We start from the raw sequence: 19,158 nt of genomic DNA on the forward strand, positions 1-19,158 counted from the left end.
AGGGCAGGAACTTTATTTTATTCACTACTGTATCCCTGGTACCTAGAACAGTAGTAATAACCTATAAATATTGTTGGTGAATCAATCAAATAATTAAGCAGGCTGTGAGGAGTCTGTTCTTTCCACCACTTTTCAGCCTCCATGTTTCTGATCATTGTTCCATCTCTGGAATTACTGAAACCCTAGTACAGGTAAACCCCAGCTGGCTCCACCTCTCCAATCCTGCAAATATGCCTGAACATGTCTGAAATGTCTGGGACTCTCATCGATATTTCTTCCCTGTGCAGTCTACATGAGAAAGTTCTTAAAAAAAAAAAAAAAAAGAGAAAGAAAGTTCTTTGAGTTGGGTCCAGAGCATGAAATATGGTTTTGAATTAATTCTCTGCTAGCAATAACCATTAATGGACAATGCCTAAAAAACAACAACAGCAACTTAGAAAATCCTGTCTTAACTGACTCAAATGACATGTTAATTCTCAACCTAATCATTTATTTACTGATGCCTGCTGCCTTCATTAAGAATTATTAGAGCATTTTCTTTTGAGCTTGTCAAAGGGAAAATTATATTTGTGTTTACTTTAGTCACCAAGGTTAATTGCTATTTTAATACTCTTTTGATGTGCTAGTAGCTCCTAATGAGGATCATTAATTAGAAAACTAAAAGGAGAAGTCAGGTTTCTGCAGAAAATTTGAATCTATTCCCTCTACTCCCCTAAACTCCATTTCTTCCATGACTTACTATTCATTTCATCTATATTTCCACAATTAAATTCAAACTATATTCATTGGGGAAAAAAATTGAGCAGTTAAGTCTTTGGGATCTTCACTTACTCCATAAGTTCTTCAATGTCCTGAGCCTCTTTCCTCTGGCATAAAATATTTATCTTGCAGAGTCATTTACAATTAATCATTATCATTTGCAGCAACCATTTTTCAAGCACCTACTATAGGCAGTCACCATACTAGGTGCTTAACCTTCATTGTCTACTACTCTGCCCTATTGGGGAATTGTCATTATAGTTTCCCATGATATAATGTATGTAAAGCCTCTGTCATAGTGACTGGCACATACTTGGACAGGAGTTGGCATACTTTAGCCCTTGGGCTAAATCTACCCTGATGCCTATTTTTGTAAATTAAGTTTTATTGGAACACAGCCATGCCCATTTGTTTAATATTGTCTTTGGCTACTTTGGCACTAAAATGGCAGAATTAAAGAGTTAAGACAGAGATGGTATGGACCACAAAGACAAAAATATTTGCTATCTGATACTTTATTTTAAAAAAAGTTTGCCAACTCTTATACTAGGAGACCAAAAAAGTTAGTTTGATTTGCTTTTCCCTCCAAACAGGAGGCCAGAAAAAAAGCACAGACAAGCAGGATTAGAGAATGAGTCACCAAGGACTAGAGTCCTAAGGGATCAAAGATTTTTACCAAAAGAAGGGGGAAGAATAGAGGTGAATCGAGACCCTAATGTGTGTCTTCCAGATACATTGTCTATTGCAAAATGAGCAGCCTCTGATATGGAAGGTGGCAAGCAGTGTGCTTAGGGAAGAATATGAATATAGTTATGAGTCCTCAGGGGAGAGTCAGGTGGAGAGTATTCAATGAATAGGTAAAGGATATAGAAGAGAAATCTGTTTATCATGGAAAATTGCAGGAGGCAGAGTGGGAAGATTTGTAAAGGAAGGGTGAAGCATTGAGGGCTTCAGAATGTCTATAACAAGGGGATTTAGGAGTATCATTGGTTGAAAGAATGTCACTTATACATAACAAGATTGGGTAAAGTGAACCGAAGGAGATCACGAGAGATCTGGAGCCATTCCCTAATGTACCATTAGCACTTTCCACTAGTGGGAGGTCAGGAATGGGAAAAGGGAGCAAAAGTATAAACAGCACAAAAAGTCATGACAAAAAGACTTATATTTTGAACAGTGACTGAAGATGATGACAGAAATGATAAATATAGTGGAATAATCTGGTTTCACAATTTCGAAAGGTTTCTTATTATACACTTGCTTTACCTTAGGTAGAAGCCCACATCTTGGTAGAATCAGTGACCCAGGGAAGTTGATGATCTGACCTGTAAGTTTTGTAGACCAGAAGTGAACAGGCCTCACAACATCAGTGCTTTAACTGTGGTATTCAGCAATACTATCGATGAAGTTGTTTCCATTCTTTAAACCTATTAGAATTATGGCAATCAATAGGCCATAACTCAGAAAGGTAATTTGAAGTAATTCAATGATTAAAAAGGAAAAAGAAGAGAGGGGCACCTGGATGGCTCAGTTGTTTAAGTGTTTGCCTTCAGCTCAGGTCATGATCCCAGGGTCATGGGATCAAGCCCCGTGTCATACTCCCTGCTTAGCGAGGAGTCTGCTTCTCCCCCTGCCCCTCTCCATTCACCTCTCCTCCCCCTGTTCATTCTCTCTCTCTCTCTCTCTCTCAAATAAATAAATAAAATTTAAAAAGAAAAGAAAGTGAAACCGTACTATCAGAAGGTCTTAGTCTTGTTTTTTGATATGCTTTTCCTTCCTTGCTTTCTTTTATCAAGACAGCACCATCTTTTAAAATACTTTTGTAGTTGTGGGAAAGTCATGTAAAAGGACCGTGATTTCTGGAAAGTTAAAAAAACAAACAAAACAAGCAACCACCTCTGGTGTTGTTCCAGGGGAGCTCTGACTCTAATATATACTCTCCTTTCACCTTAACTAGATTTTTTGTATTGCAAAAATACTATGTATTTTGCAAGTCATGGCATCTCCAGAATTTTTAAACAGAGTACTAACTTGTTTAATATCCGTAGAGTCAGTATCTTGGGATAACTTTTCCAAAAAGTCCATCCCACTCTGAATTTTTAAGCATTTTTAAGTTTACCTGTTTGGATTCAGTTCGATGACAATTTTTTATTTTTTACCTTTGATCCTAATATTCTTCAGCTCTTTGTTTTTTGTTTTTTTGTTTTTTAATACGGAAGTTATTTTAGAGCTGGACTTGTAGTGTGGTTTGCTCAGAAGGCAGCTAAAATCAAAGCACTATTTGCAATGTTGTCCTGGTGTGTGGAAAATACGTCTTTGATCTGATATGTTAGAAAAAGCATTTTAGTTTCAGAGAAAGGCCACAATTATTTATATGATTCAGCCAGAAAACATGCTTAAATTATAATTCATAGTAAGTAAAGAAAAGCAAAGGGCCAATAATTTATCACTCATTCAGTAAGTGTTGATTGAATAGCTACTGGGTGCCTACACTGTTCTAGGCACCAGGGTTAGAGCAAGAATAAAACAGACAAAAATTCTTGCCTTTCGGAAGTTTATATTCGAGTGAGGGCAAACAGACAATAAACAAGATAAATAGGGGAAAAAATGTAATATGGTAAAAGGTGGTAAATATAAGAAAAAAAGTTATGCTGGGAAGGGGAAAGGGTGCTTTAGCCAATGAGCTATTTGCAATTCTCAGTAGGGTCTCCAGTCAGCTTTGAACACTCTTGATTTCTTCAAAATGCTTTGGAACATGCAGCACAGGTGGCTCAGCGGTTTAGCACTGCCTTCAGCCCACGGCGTGATCCTGGAGTCCTGGGATTGAGTCCCACGTCAGGCTTCCTGCATGGAGCCTGCTTCTCCCTCTGCCTGTGTCTGTCTCTCTCTCTCTCTCTCTCTTTCTCTCTGTCTCTCATGAATAAATAAATAAAATAAAATGCTTTGGAGCTTACCAGGCACTTAACTAGAAGCTTGAAGAGGGTTCCAAGAGACAGGAATTGGAACTAGTGATAGCTTACCCAGTTATCTGATTACTTAAGACCTTACACATTATTTCATACCCAGCCTTCCCTATCTTCTATACCTCCACTCCCCTTCTCCCCTGTTAATTGCTTTTTATTTAGCCAATACAAGTGAAAAGAGGGGGGCAAAAAGCATTAAAAATACTTTTGCTTATATTTTGAGTCTGATGCATTTTTTTCAAGCTTTTTAATTAATGAAATATATTGAAACTGTAAATTTTTAAAATTAGCATACAGTGTTATGTTTCAGGTGCACAATATAGTGACTCAGTTCTATGCATTACACAGTGCTCATTATGATAAGTGTACTCTTTAACCCCATTCAGGTATTTCATATTCCCTCCCCACCTTCCCTCTGGTAACCATTAGGTTGTTCTCTATAGTTAAGAGTCAAGGGACACCTGGGTGGCTCAGCGGTTAAGTGTCTGCCTTTGGCTCGGCATGATCCTGGAGTCCCAGGATTGAGTCCTACATCAGGCACCCTGCATGGAACATGCTTCTCCCTCTCCCTCTATCTCTATAATGATAATATATCTTTATATATATATAAAGAGTCTAGCTTTTTGTTTCTCTTTTTCTTTGTTCATTTGTTTTGTTTTTTTAAATTCCACATGAGTGAAATCAGAAGGCATTTGCCTTTCTCTGACTTATTTCACTAAGCATTATACTCTCTAGATCCATCTATGTTGTTGCAAATGACAAGGTTTCATTATTTTTTATAGCTGAGTAATATTCTTGTGTGTGTGTGTGTGCGTGCGCGTGCGTGCACACGCCACATCTTCTTTAGCCATTCACTTGGGCTGCTTCTGTAATTTGGCTATTATAAATAATGCTGCAGTAAACATAGGGGTGCATATATCTTTTTGAATTAGTGTTTTCATATCCTTTGAGTAAATACCCAGTAGTGGAATCACTGGATCATATGGTAATTCTATTTTTAATTTTTGAGGAACCTCCATACTGTTTTCCATAGTGGTTGCACCAGTTTGCATTCCCACTAACAATATATAAGTGTTCCTTTTCCTCCTCTTGTTCCTAGCACTTGTTTCTTTTGTTGATTTTTAGCCATTCTAACAGGTATAAGGTGATATTTCATCATGGTTTTAATTTGCATTTTGCTGATGATGTGTCTGTTGGCCTTTTGTATGGCTTCTTTGGAGAAATATCTATTTGTGTCTTCTGTCCTTTAAAAATTGGATTACTTATTTTCTTGGTGTTGAGTTATATAAGTCTTTATATATTTTGGCTACTAACCCTATATCATAGATGTCATTTGCAAATATCTTCTCCCATTCAGTAGGTTGTCTTTAATTTTATTGATGGTTTCCTTTGCTGTGCAGAAGCTTTTTATTTTCATATAGTCCTAATAGTTCATTTTTGCTTTTATTTTCCTTGCCTCAGGAAACATATCTAGAAAAATGTTGCTATGGCCAACATCAGAGAAATTAGTGCCTGTGCTATCTTTTAGGATTTTTATGACTTCAGGTCTCACATTTAGGTCTTTAATCCATTTTGAGTTTATTTTTGTCTATGATATAAGGAAGTGGCCCAGGGATGCCTGGGTGGCTCAGCAGTTGAGCGTTTGCCTTCAGCTAAGAGCGTGATCCCAGGGTCCCAGAATCAAGTCCCACATCGGCCTCCCTGCCAGGAGCCTGCTTCTCCTTCTGCCTATGTCTCTGCCTCTCTGTCTCTCATGAATAAAAAAATAAAATCTAGGGATCCCTGGGTGGCGCAGCGGTTTGGCGCCTGCCTTTGGCCCAGGGCGCGATCCTGGAGACCCGGGATCGAATCCCACGTCAGGCTCCCGGTGCATGGAGCCTGCTTCTCCCTCTGCCTGTGTCTCTGCCTCTCTCTCTCTCTGTGTGTGACTATCATAAATAAATAAAAATTAAAAAAATAAATAAATAAATAAAATAAAATCTAAAAAGAAAAAAGAAAAAAGAAAGTGGTCCAGTTTCATTCTTTTGCATGTAGTTGTCCAAGCCTGATGCATTTTTTTTTTTAATGTAAGTTCTAAAAAATTAAGGGGCACCTGGGTGGCTCAGTCAGTTAAATGTCTGCCTTCAACTCAAGTCCTAGTCCCAGAGTCCTGGGATCCAGCCCCACATTGGGCTCCCTGTTCAGTGGGGAGTCTGCTTCTGCCTCTCCCTCTGCCTCTCCTCCACTCTTGCTCTCTATCTCTCTCTCACTCTATCTATCTCTCTCTCATCTTCTAAAAAAAAAAAGGACTATTTCATCATAGTAAAAAAAAGATTTAAAAATAAAATGAATATAAATGTAAATCCTAATGAGTTCTAGAAATGGAAGCCATGTGTAAAACAAATTCTCTTGTTATTGCAGATAAACTGATGATTAAAGCCACCTTAGAATTTCTTTCCAGGGCAGCCCGGTGGCTCAACGGTTTAGTGCCGTCTTCAGCCCAGGGTGTGATCATGGAGACCCAGGATCGAGCCCCACGTCGGACTCCCTGCATGGAGCCTGTTTCTCCCTCTGTCTGTGTCTGTGCCTCTCTCTCTCTCTCTCTCTCTCTCTGTCCTTCATGAATAAATAAATAACATCTTAAAAAAAGAATTTCTTTCCATTTGAAATAGAGTACAGTATCCTGGAAAACACTGAGTGAACAGTTTGGGTTTTAGGTACCAGATATGCCACTGCCTACCTGTATAATCTGAAGAGGTCATATACTTTTCTAGACCTCAGATCTTCATCTGAGAAACTCTAAAATGCTGTGATTCTTCTTTATAATCACTTCAAGTCATTAATTACATAAGCCTAGATGAAATAAAACTTCTCTTTTTTTTTCAGGAAGTAAATATATGTGGCTAAGATTAATAACCAGGTTTTGTGTACAAAATATAGTAGAATATGGATTTTACAACCAATTTACATGACTCTTTGATCCTCATGAATGTTTTTTATTAAGAATATGTATCAAATTCTTTGCATATATTTACATTTTACATCAAAATTTATTTTAAAATATAGAAAAGATTAAAGTAATTTGTATAAGGTAATTTCAACTTTGATTAAAACTTGAACAGCTTTAGAAAACTAGAATATGGGGATCCCTGGGTGGTGCAGCGGTTTAGCTCCTGCCTTTGGCCTAGGGCGCGATCCTGGAGACCCGGGATCGAATCCCACGTTGGGCTCCCGGTACATGGAGCCTGCTTCTCCCTCTGCCTATGTCTCTGCCTCTCTCTCTCTCTCTCTCTCTCTCACTGTGTGCCTATCATAAATAAATAAAATAAAATAAAATAATTAAAAAAAAAAAAACTAGAATATGGGATGCCTGGGTGGCTTAGCAGTTGCGCACCTGCCTTCGGCCCAGAGCGTGATCCTGAAGACCCAGGATCAAGTCCCACATCAGGCTCCCTGCATGGAGCCTGCTTCTCTCTCTGCCTGTGTCTCTGCCTCTCTCTCTCTCTCTCTCTCTGTGTCTCTCATGAATAAATAAATAAATAAAATCTTTTTTAAAAAAACCTAGAATATTATATTAAGATAATTTAGGCAACTTTTTTGGAATATAGCATTGTGTTGTTTTATTTGTGAATAAAAACTTGATATATAATGATAATTAAAATTGCTGCTAGAAGGTTCAATAAATGCATTATGTATATTGACTCATGTTCATTTAATAAAAGCTATACAATGTTTAAATGAAGAGTTTGCTTTGGTAAAAGTCAAAATGTTAAACTTTCTATGAGAAGTAGATGGTGCAGGAAACAAAAACAAAACAGCTGGATTGCTATTGGTAAGGGAGGTTTGCTCTCTTTTTAAGAGAATAGCAAATGACTCCCTGCAGATTTGAAGTTTACTCTGTCAGTGTAAGGATGTGTCTTTGTGACTATCATCTCTTTATTCTTAAGCCAAGTGGAAAGAGAACAAAGCTGTCAGAAGAAACTGATAAAGACCTTTAACTGATCTGGGGAGTAAGGGAAATTAAGAAAACCAAACCTCAATTAAATGTTAAAGTAATTTTTTGTGTAGCAAGAGAATAGTCTGGACACCAAGAAGCTGGAGAAAAATCTCATTGAGCTCTTGTTACTGGTGGAATTTTAAGACTAGATTGGCCTGAAATGTGGGGACTGTCCTTGATGGGAGACCTTCTAAATGACATATTCAGGTTTAGTTAGAAAGAAGCCTTCCTACTCTGGGAATAAAACCAAAATGTGCTATTATATTTATAGCCTGTGTATACGTTTACAATAAAACCTTGCCTGATGCAGGTATCATCTAAACATAGTATTAAACAATAGCCCTATATGGATTTTTGTATTAGACAGAAGAGGAACGTAAAAATGTGATTGTCTATCTCTTGGTTAACCATTACTGCTTGTCAAATCCAGTTGTTTGGACAACAAAACATTAGTCAAGTTAACACCAAACATAATTTACAGCTATGGAACCCAAACAAATAAAAAATGACCAGAATGCTGAATTTGAAACCTAAAGCACTTATTCTGGGCACATCAAATCCAGCAAAACTATGATGCACGTGATTAATGAGCAAGGGGCTTTTACAAGATTGGTCTATTATTTTTAGATTTTTAGCGATAGTTTGCTATCGCATACATATGGTCATTTCTCTGATAAATCTACAAGTGATTACCTCTTTCAAGGGAGTCACACAATCTTTTCTAGCTACAAACATCACAACGGAGAATTCTGAGGATAATAATTGAAACAAATGTAAGGTATACTAATTTATTTGCTTACTATTGTTTACTAAATGAGGTGCCTTGGTGGCTCAGTCTGTTGGGCTCAGGTCATGATCTCAGGGTATCCCGCTCTCTGCTCAGGGAGGAGTCAGCTTCTCCCTCTCCCTCTGCCCTGACCCCCGGCTCATGTTTTCTCTTGTGCTCTTTCTCTTGCTCTCTCTCAAATAAATAAATAAGATCTTTAAAAAATATATTGTTCTCTAAATACCTATACTGGCTGATTTAATCTATTACATACCATATAGTTAGATATGAAGGATGGCTGACAGATATGAACCTTTTGCCTTGTGAGTGATGAAGTGACCTTGTCTGCCTCCAAGCTTGCCAGATCCACTCATGCAGACAACTGTTTACATGTTCAGTCCTCTTTAGAAAAATGTACAGAAGCTTACTATATGACACCAGTCTTCCTGTACTTTCCTTGTATCCTGGATTTTACTGTTGGTCTTTTCTGCCTCAACACTGTGATTTTTGAGTGTGGCTTTAGACTCCAATTTTAGTTTATTTGGCTTCTCATATTTTGGATCCTACCTCTGGCATGTTTTTGCACTTCTGTCCCAACCTGAGCTTGTCTCCCAATTCAAATTCCTGAACTTGACACCCCCAAACTCCACCTACACACCCCTTACACTGAGTTACTGTTTCCCTTATGTCCTAGACACTAAAACCAACAGGGAAATATTAGCTCAGCCAGAGAAGCATCTTTCTTAGTCTCTCAATGTGATCTCTTCTTTGGTGGAGGGTCCTCACATAAAAACCAAAATTTGTTAATGCAAAAAAAAAAAAAAAAAAAACCTTATGCAAGAGTTACCTGTTTGCACAAGCTTTTCCCTCAAGGGGACAAGAACCTGCTAGACTAGTTGCCATCGCTCAATTAGAAAAGACATTCATGTGATACACACTTGAAACCTGTCTGTCTTTCATTTAACTCTCATCTCCTCATTCACCTCCCAGACACAGACACACTTGCCTACCCAGCTTTGTCTGGTTTGTGGGTAGTTTATTAGGAGGAACTAAGGTTTCCTGGCACTCTGGTTCTGTCTGGTGTCATTTCACTGTTCCAACCCTTTGGCTCTGCCACCACCCATCAGTCTGGGTAAATTTATATCTGTGAACATGTGAATGCATGAGGCATCAGGCATATGCTTACTTTGCATGAATTTGGCTGAATACTCTTATCTTATTGTGAGTAAATGAATTCAATGCCAGTTTGTGTGAATTACACTGAAATTACTAACACCCATCTCATAGCCCTAGAGCTATTTGTGTTACTTAATAACTGAATATCTGGGGATCCCTGGGTGGCTCAGCGGTTTGGCGCCTGCCTTTGGCCCAGGGCGCATTCCTGAAGTCCCTGGATTGAGTCCCACGTCGGGCTCCCAGCATGGAGCCTGCTTCTCCCTCCTCCTGTGTCTCTGCCTCTCTCTCTCTCTATGTCTATCATAAATAAATAAATAAATAAATCTTTAAAAAAAAAATAACTGAATATCTGAGGAGCATCACTATAATGCTATCTTGTTGTAAATGCAATGTTTTGTTTGATACAGTTTTGTTTAATCCCAAATAAATTTCCCACCAGCCTGCCACAACGCCAGAAATTCCATTATTAGGGACTCATATCTTTATGTCTTGAAAGGAACTCGACACCTAATAGTGCATTCTTATGTGAGTGTGTCGATGTGTGTACATGCATATTTCAAAATGTTAACAACTATCTGGAGATAGTGGGATTATTATTTTCTTCATATGTTTCCCTATTTTCAAAAAATTCTACAATGAATACATACACTTTTATTATCAGAAAGAATGCTTCAAATTTTTAGACATTCAAGAATGGTAAATCTAAAGCAATTCTCAGCAAGTAATACCTTACTAAATATATATTTCTCAAACTTTTATCTCAATGCCAGATATCTAGAAGCCAGAATCCTTCAGAAATAGCTATAAGATCCCCAAAGGAAGTAAATCCTGATATTGATAATGTTCTTTTTCTTAAGCAGAACACATAGTCACATATTAATTATAACATGTATTCTTTTGTACATGCTAAATATTACTCTATTTTTTTTTAATAAAAAAATCTCGAGGGACGTCAGGGTGGTTCAGTCAGTTAAGCTTATGACTCTTGATTTTGTCTCAGGTCATGATCTCAGGGACCTGGAATGGAGCCCTGAGTCTGGCTCCACATTCAGCACAGAGTCTACTCAAGATTTTCTCTCTCCCTCTCCGTCTGCCTCTCCCCCAACTCAAGCACATTCACATGCTCATTCTCTTCCTCTCTTTCACTCTCAAATAAATAAATAAATAAAATCTTTTTAAAAAGAAAAAAGAGGGCAGCCCCAGTGGCTCAGCGGTTTAGTGCCGCCTTCAGCCCAGGGTGGGATCCTGGAGACCTCGGATTGAGTCCCATGTCAGGCTCCCTGCATGGAGCCTGCTTCTCCCTGTACCTGTCTCTCTCTCTCTCTCTCTCTCTCTCATGCATAAATAAATAAAATCTTAAAAAAATAAATAAAAAGAAATAAGAGGGGTGCCTGGGTGGCTCAGTGGTTGAACTTCTGCCTATGGCTCAGGGTATGATCCTGGAGTCCCGGGATCAAGTCCCACAGGAGGCGCCCTATGTGGAGCCTGCTTCTCCCTCTGCCTGTCTCTGCCTCTCTCTGTGTGTCTCTCATGAATAAATAAATAAAATCTTTAAAAGATAAAAATAAAAAAGAAATAGAAAAAGAAAAAAGAAAATCCTGGAAGGGCCAAAGATAAATTTTCCCAGTATTTCCCAGGCCTACATGGCAGGATTCATGCAGAGGAACTGCTTTATAGATAATGTGGCCATGTAAGTAGCATTTCTAAAAATATCTTTAAAAACTAGAATGTGTGAGACATTACACATGACACCTAATATGGGCATTCCCCATATTAGGCTAAATTAGACCCATATTAGGCTAAAATCTACCCCCATTTTATGTATGGCAAAGTTTGTTTATTTAAAAACAATTTTTGAGATGCCTAGGTGGCTCAACAGTTGAGCATTTGCCTTTGGCTCCGGGCATGATCCCAGAGTTCCGGGATCGAGTCTCATATCAGAATCCTTGTATGGAGCTTGCTTTTCCCTCTGCCTGTGTCTCTGCCTCTCTCTCTATGTCTCTCACGGATAAATAAATAAAATCTTTTTAAAAATTAAAAAAAAAATGTTATTCTCTGCCCATCCCTAGTAAAGTTTAAACTATTGAAATTCTACTGAAAATCATTAAGTTATGATGGTAAGTATCAAATGATATCTATTCATGTCATATTCGTGCTCTTTTTTAGATTTCATTCATTCATTCATTCATTCATTCATTCGAGACACAGAGAGAGAGAGGCAGAGACATAGGCAGAGGGAGAAGCAGGCTCCTCACTGAGAGCCTGATGTGAGACTGGATCTCCAGACTGGGATCATGCCCTGAGCTGAAGGTAGCCGCTCAGCCACTGAGCCACCCAGGTGTCCCTCATGTCCTTTTCGGTGTCAGGTAAATTTGGTTTGAATTTCATAGGAATCTTGGGATTAAAGAGTAGATTTCTCCAACAGTAGTTAATTGTCTATTCCATTTTCAGGTATGCTCGTAGAGAAGTGACCTCCCATTCACTTATCCATCCATTCCTTTACTCATATTTCCTGAGCAATGCAGTAGTTGTATGCTAAATTTGTGCTAGGGGTATTGTGGTGAACAAATCAGACATGTCCCCTGCCCTCATGGAGCTTACAGTCTGGTATATTCCTGGCATGCCACAGTTCCCAATTGTATCTTGTTTTTTCGTTTTGTTTTCAAGATGTAATTCATATACCATGATATTTACCCTTTAAAGTACCAGTTGTATTTTCATTAATTTTTGCAAATATTTGTTGAATGTTGGTTATTTGTAAGGCAATGTGTTAGGTAAGTGAAATACATATAGACTCAACCTTCTTGGGTCTTACAGGTAAGATTTACTAGATAGTAAAAATATTACAATTCAGCTTCTTTATATCCATTGATTAATTTTTCTCCAGTTTTGTTAAGATAAAATTGGCAGGGATGCCTGGGTTGAGCATCTGCTCAGTGGTTGAGCATCTGCCTTCTGCTCAGGGTGTGATCCCTGGGTCCTGGGATCAAGTCCCACATCAGGCTCCTCGCAGGAAGCCTGCTTCTCCCTCTGCCTGTGTCTTTGCCTCTCTCTCTTCTTTCATGAATAAATAAATAAAATCTTTTTTAAAAAAGAAGATAAAATTGGCATACATTAGTATATAAATTTAAGGTGAACAGCATATATTCAACTTGCATATATTGTGAAATGATTACTGCAATAAATTCAGTTAGCATCTATCATGCATGTCAGAGATACAGAAAAGAGAAAACGAAAAAAAGGGGGTTTTTGTGATGAGAACTCAGGATTATTTAATCTCGTATCATCTTTACTTATCACATTCAGGATTAACTGGAATTAATCTATGCTTATACTGACTTTTTCCCAGATTGAAGGATAATTTTAATGATTTTTAGCATGAAGGTTTTTATTTATTTTAACTTTTAGCCTTTTCTTTATTAAGATGGATGGAACTCAGATACAATAGTTTGAATGCTTGGGAGTTTTCTCTATCGCTAGGTATCACAAGCATAGTTGCTGTCTTTGTGAAGCTGGTGTTCCAGCTACACCCAAACTTTAACACGTGATCACCAGCAATCTTGTTAAAATGTGGATTCTGATTTAGTAGGTGTGGGTTGGACCCACAACTACATTTCCTTTTTTTTTTTTTTTTAAGATTTTATTTATTTATTTGAGAAAGAGAGCGCACCGCACCGGCGTGCACATGAGCAGGGGGAGGGGCAGAGGGAGAGAGAAGGGGAGAAGTAGACTCCTTGCTAAGTGCAGAGCCCAGTGGGATATTGCTTAATGCCCAGGCTTGATCCCAAGATGCTGAGATCATGATCTGAGCTTAAGTCAGGTGCTTAACCAACTGAGTCACCCAGGCACCCCTCTGCATTTCTGATATACTTACTGTACTGTACTGGGAATTTCTAATATACTTACTGTACATGCTGCTGGTCCATGACCCCCAATTTGAGTACCAAAGAGTTAGGATCTATCTATCTTTCTGTCTTTCTTTCCTTTAAAGATTTTATTTATTCATGAAAGGCACAAAGAGAGAGAGAGAGGCAGAGACACACAGCAGAGGGAGAAGCAGGCTCCCTATAGGAGCCCAATGTGGGATTTGATCCCAGGACCCAGGGATCACACCTTGAGCCAAATGCAGACACTCAACCGCTAAGCCACCCAGGCATTTCTAGGACCATGTTTCTAGGAGAAAACCTGCTGAGGCTCTCCTTCAGATGTTTCTGTGTGAAAGCTGCCATGTTCTTTATTAACACAGCCTCCCTGCTGGCAGCATTTTAGCCAGCACAAATCTCTGCTCTGCCCACCCCCCCAGCTCTTAAACTAGTTTCTTTTTCTTAAATCTTCAAGTGTTTGCCTGCTCCAAGCTATCTGATCAGTGACCAGTTTCTCATCTCAGTAGAGGTCCTTTTGTTTGCTTCTCCTTGAGAAGAGGAGGTCCTTTTGTTTGCCCTCCTCCTTCCTCCTGAGATAAGCCTATCCTTTGTATTTATGGGCCATTAACTACCTTTATCTAAGAGATAAGAAAGATCAATGGAAACCAGATGCTCTTTGTTCAAACTATTTCATTGACTTTGATACAAACCTTTCCCTTACTCTCTGTTTTCATCCAGTTTACTTTGACAGTATTTTAGAAGTTTGGGAAAGCTGAAGGCTTGTTTTGATCTTTGTTCGAATTCCTTAAGCTCTGGGGGCACCTAGGTGGCTCACTCAGTTGGGCGTGTGACTCTTGGTCTTGTCTCAGGGTTGTGGGGTAAGTCCCCCCTGTCGAGCTCTGCACTCCATAGAGAGTCTGCTTGGGATTCTTTCTCTCTCTCCTTCTGCCCCCCCCCCCATGCTTGCTCTCTCTCTCAAAACAAATAAATAAATCATTTAAATAAATTCCTTAAGTTCTGGGGTGATTGATAAAAATTTTGGAAGCCAATAGATAATAGCCTTTTTGTTAGCTGCTTTAGTGCTAACTAAACTAAATTTAGTGCTATAATGATAGACTTTGAGAGTAGAAGGGAGCTTTCAAGGGGTTTTAGTTCAACCTCTCATCTGACAGATAGGAAATGGAAGCCCATGGAGTTTATGTACTTTGTCAAAAACTGGTGTGCTGAGTCACCATACTGTTTAGACTGTGCTCCATTAGGGGTGCCTGGCTTGCTCAGTAGGTAGAGCATGGGATCCTTGATCTCATGGATGTGAGAGCGAGCCCTGAACCTAGCCCCGTGCTGACCCCACGCCGGGCTCCAGACCCAGCAGAGAATCTGCTTGAGATTCTCTCTCTGCCTCTGCCTTTCCCACTTTCTCTCTCCCTTTCAAATAAATAATCTTTAAATGAATTAATAATGTTTTTTTAAAGGGCACTTGGGTGGCTTAGTTAAGCAGCTCACTCTTAATTGTGGCTCAGGGCATGATCTCAGAGAGATGGAACCCTGTGTGAGACTCTACACTTAGTGAGGAGTCAGCTTAGGATTCTCTCCCTCTCCCTCTGTGCCTCCCTGCCTTCCTCTCTAAATAAAATAAAATTAAAAAATAAATAAATAAATAAAAACTTTGCTCCATGGAACAGTAAAGAGCTGCTGACTTGGCTGTGCTGAGATATTTTTGTAGGAGTGGGTATGGAGGCAAGGGCTTCCTTCTCTCCATATCTCAACCAAAGGAGCTCCATTTACATTTTCATCTGTTCCATATGCTAGACTTCCAATTTACATCTTATTTGAAGAATGAGTTATATATCACAAAAATTTTTAAACCATTTTATTTCACCTATTCTGCCTGCAGATTAATCTTAATTTCACAACTACCAGTTAAGAGAATCATATTTTTTTATTCTCACTTTAGTTGTAGAGTCTGAGCCAAAAGGTAAAATTTAGCATCTGTGGAAAAGCTAAGGAAGGGAAGTATGACACTTAGAACATTTGAATATAATATTTAAATACTCCTTAATAATGGAATTTTATGTCAGTCACCAATTGATGCTATGAAAATATAAATTTTATACTTAGAAACATAGAACTTGCATTATCCCATCTAATCTCTGTTGTATTTTCATACTTTTCCAACACTTGCATTGGAAATTATACATAGCTTTTGATTGATTTTCACCTGAATCATGGTAAATGTAACAACTTTATTGATATATAATTGACATACCATATGTAGTGGTTAATTTTATGTGTCAACTTGACTGAGCTAAAGGATGCCTAGATAGCTGGCAAACAGTTTCTCTGCATTTGTCTGTGGGAGTGTTTCTGAATGATACAGCATTTGATTCATAAAATGAGAAAAGAAGATCCTCTCTTACCAGTAGTGGGTGGGCATCATCCAATCCATTGAGTGCCAGGAATAGAACACAAAGAAGAAGGAAAGGTGAATTCCCTTTCTTAGACTGGGAAGGTCAAGCCTAGGAATTACACCATCTGCTCCCTTGATTCTCGGGCCTTCAGATTTGAACTGAATTGCATACCCAGCTCTCCTGGTTAATCAGTTTGTAGATAGCAGATTGTGGAACTTAGTCCTCCTAATCACTAAGCCAATTTTTATAATAAATTTCCTCTTATGAATATCTACATACATATATCCTATTGGTTCTGTTTCTTTGGGGGAATTCTAACTAATTCAACCATATAGTTTACCAGTTTAAGGTTATAAATCCATGGCTTGTAATATATTCATAGACTTGTGCAATTATCATCACTGTCTAATTCTAAAACACCTTCATCACCCCAACAAGAAACTCTGTATTCATCAGCAGTTGCTCCTCATTCCTTTCTCCCCCAATCCCTGGCAACCACTAATAGACATCCTATCTCTCTGGGTTGCCAATTCTGGGTACTTCATATAAGTGAAATCATACAACCTTTTTGTCTGACTTCTTTAACTTAGCATGCTTTCAGAATTCATTCATGGTGTAGCATTTATTGGTGCTTCACTCCTTTCTATGGCTGACTAGTATTCTGTTATGTGAATATACCACATTTTATTTATCTGTTCATCCCTGGATGGGTATTGGAGTTGTTTCCAGTTCTTTTGGCTATTGTGAATAACACTGCTATGAACAATGGCATAAAAGCATTGGTTTGAGCACTTGTTTTCAATCCTTTTGGGTGTATTCCTGGGGGTAGAATTGCTAGGTCATATGATAATTCTATGTTTTACTTTAGGAGGAACCACCAAACTCTTAACCACAGTAGCCACTCCATTTTACATTACTAGTGGCAATGTACAAGAGTTCAAATTTTTCCACATTCTTGCTATTTTAAGAATGCCTTTATTAGATATATGTATGATATGCAAATATTTTCTCCCAATCTGTAGTTTGTCTTTTCACTTTCTTGATGATGTCACTGAAAGCTAAAACAGTTAAACATTTTAGTAATGATCGATGTATCTTTTCTTTGGGGAAGTGGTGGTCCTTATGCTTTTGGTGTCATATCTAAAAAACCATAGCCGAATCCAATCCAAAGTCTTGAAAATTTGTACCTCTAGTTTAGCTATTTATAGTTTTAGCTCTTACATTTAGGTCTATGATTCATTTTAAGTTAATCATTTTATATAATGTGAGATAGGAGTCCAACTTTATTTTTTCGCATGTGACATCCATTTCTCTTAGTACCATTTGCTGAAAGTATTCTCTATTCATCGAATTGCCTCGCCTCCTTGTCAAAAATCAATTTACTGTAAATATGAGGGTTTGTTTCTAAACTCTAAATTTTATTCTAATGATCCACACATCTATTTTTATGCCAGTATACCACTCTCCTAATTATTATAGCTTTGTATTAAGTTCCAAATCAGGATGTGTGAGTCATCCAACTTTGTTCTTCTTTTTCCAGATTGTTTTGGTTATTCTGCATCCTTTGCATTTCTGTATTATTTTTAGCATCATTTTGCTAATTTCTGCAAAGAAGACAGCTGGGAATTTGACAGGGGCCATGTTGAATGTGTAGATCAATTTGGAGAGTAATGCCATCTTAATAGTATTAAGTCTTCCAATCCACGAACATAGATTACCTTTCCACTTATTTATGTCTTTTAAACTTTCTTTCAACAGTTTTTGGTTTTCAGAGCACAAGATTTGCATTTGTTTTGTAAATGTATTCTTAAGTATTTATTTTTGATGCTATTATAAATACAATTGTTTTCTTTTTCCTAATTTCATTTTTGAATTGTCCCTTTCTAGTGTTTAGAAATACAATTGGATTTTATTGTTAGTGATCTTATTCTTGATGATTTTATTTCTTAATTCTAACAGGTTTTTCAGGAGATTCCTTAGGATTTTCTTTTTCTTTCTTTCTTTCTTTCTTCCTTTTTTTATTTTTTTATTTTTTATTTTTTTTAGATTTCATTTATGTCCAACCACTGAGCCACCCAGGCATCCCTGTGTAAGTTTTTTTTTAAGGCAAAGGCAGAACACTGCAGTGGATGCTGAAGCTAAACTGCCTGGACTCAAATGCTGGCTCTGCCACTTGCTGGCTGGGTTTGATTTGATCAAGTTACTTAACCATGCTGTGTCTCAGTTTTCTCATCTATAAAGTAGATTGTGTTCCAATTACCTATTATTGCATGACAAACCAATCTAAGACTTGAAGACTTAATACTTCATTATTATCTTCTAGAGTTTTGGAGGATAACTGGACTCTGGGTGGTTCTCATTTGGGATCCCTCGTATGGTTGCAGCCATATGTGGACTGGGACTGGAATTATCTGTAGATTTCTTCACTTGTGTACCTCATACCTGGGTTAGGAGGACTTTAATAGCTGGGCCACTTGGATATTTCTCCACTGTCCAACTTGTGTTTCTTCAACTGACATCAGACTTCCCCCAGAATGGGCCGTTTAGTAACATAACCTCAGAGGTCCCCAAATATCACTCTTCCTGCATTCTATTAACCAAGCAAGTCACTAAGGTCAGGTCAGCTTCAAGGGATGAGGAATTAGACCTTCTGATGGAAGGCATGCCAAAGAATTTGCAGCTGTTTTTAAAACACCATGGGTATGATAATAGTACTTACTTCGAAGTTGTTGTGAGGGTTAACTGAGCCACTGTTTGTAAGGCATTTAGAACAATACTTGGCACTTAGTAGTGCCATACAATTTTACCTCTTATTGTTATGGACATGAGTATAATTCATAGATACAATATATTTGGGTGAATGCTCAGTATTTTTATGATGGAAACATTCAATTTTGAAGACTGCTCTGTAGTGTCATTTACCAAGGTTTCATTGTTGTTTGTTGTTCTTGAATGTTAGTGTCCTTCTGAACCTGCTCCTCTGTGAATGCCTCAAGGTCAGGGACTTTGTCAAAGTTTTTATTTTTTTACTTTTAGAGAGAGAGCACACAAGCAGGAGGTGTGGAGGGGCAGAGGAAAAGAGAGAATCTTAAGCAGGCTCAATGCCCAGTGCTTGGAGCCCAACTTGGGGCTCAATCTCACAACCCTGAGATCATGACCTGAGCCAAAATCAAGAGTCAGATATTTAATCAACTGAGCCACCCAGTCACCCTTTCAAAGTTTTTCTTTATTTTCCAGTGTCTAGTAC

At 38.1% G+C, this 19,158-nt stretch overlaps 1 protein-coding gene and 1 pseudogene across 18 annotated transcripts in view; one reads left to right on the top strand and one right to left on the bottom strand.

Annotated features, from left to right (window-relative positions):
- The window catches only part of PLIN2 (perilipin 2), a 91,552-nt gene that overhangs the window by 9,255 nt on the left and 63,139 nt on the right, over window positions 1–19,158 (top strand). Inside the window, exon 4 of one of the 18 annotated variants that reach the window (XR_011995538.1) lies at window positions 6,163–7,055. The exons of 15 other annotated variants lie outside the window; for them this stretch is intronic. The gene's annotated coding sequence lies outside the window, so the exon portion shown is untranslated. Of the gene's footprint in view, window positions 1–6,122; window positions 7,056–19,158 lie in introns of those variants that run through there. 2 more of the 18 variants (XR_011995543.1, XR_011995541.1) reach the window with 2 other exon arrangements.
- Window positions 5,573–19,158, bottom strand: part of LOC112921923 (large ribosomal subunit protein uL30-like) — a 215,474-nt pseudogene continuing 201,888 nt past the window's right edge.

This window comes from Vulpes vulpes, chromosome 12 (assembly GCF_048418805.1).
Source record: "Vulpes vulpes isolate BD-2025 chromosome 12, VulVul3, whole genome shotgun sequence".
In the NCBI taxonomy this organism is placed as follows: Eukaryota; Metazoa; Chordata; class Mammalia; order Carnivora; family Canidae; genus Vulpes; species Vulpes vulpes.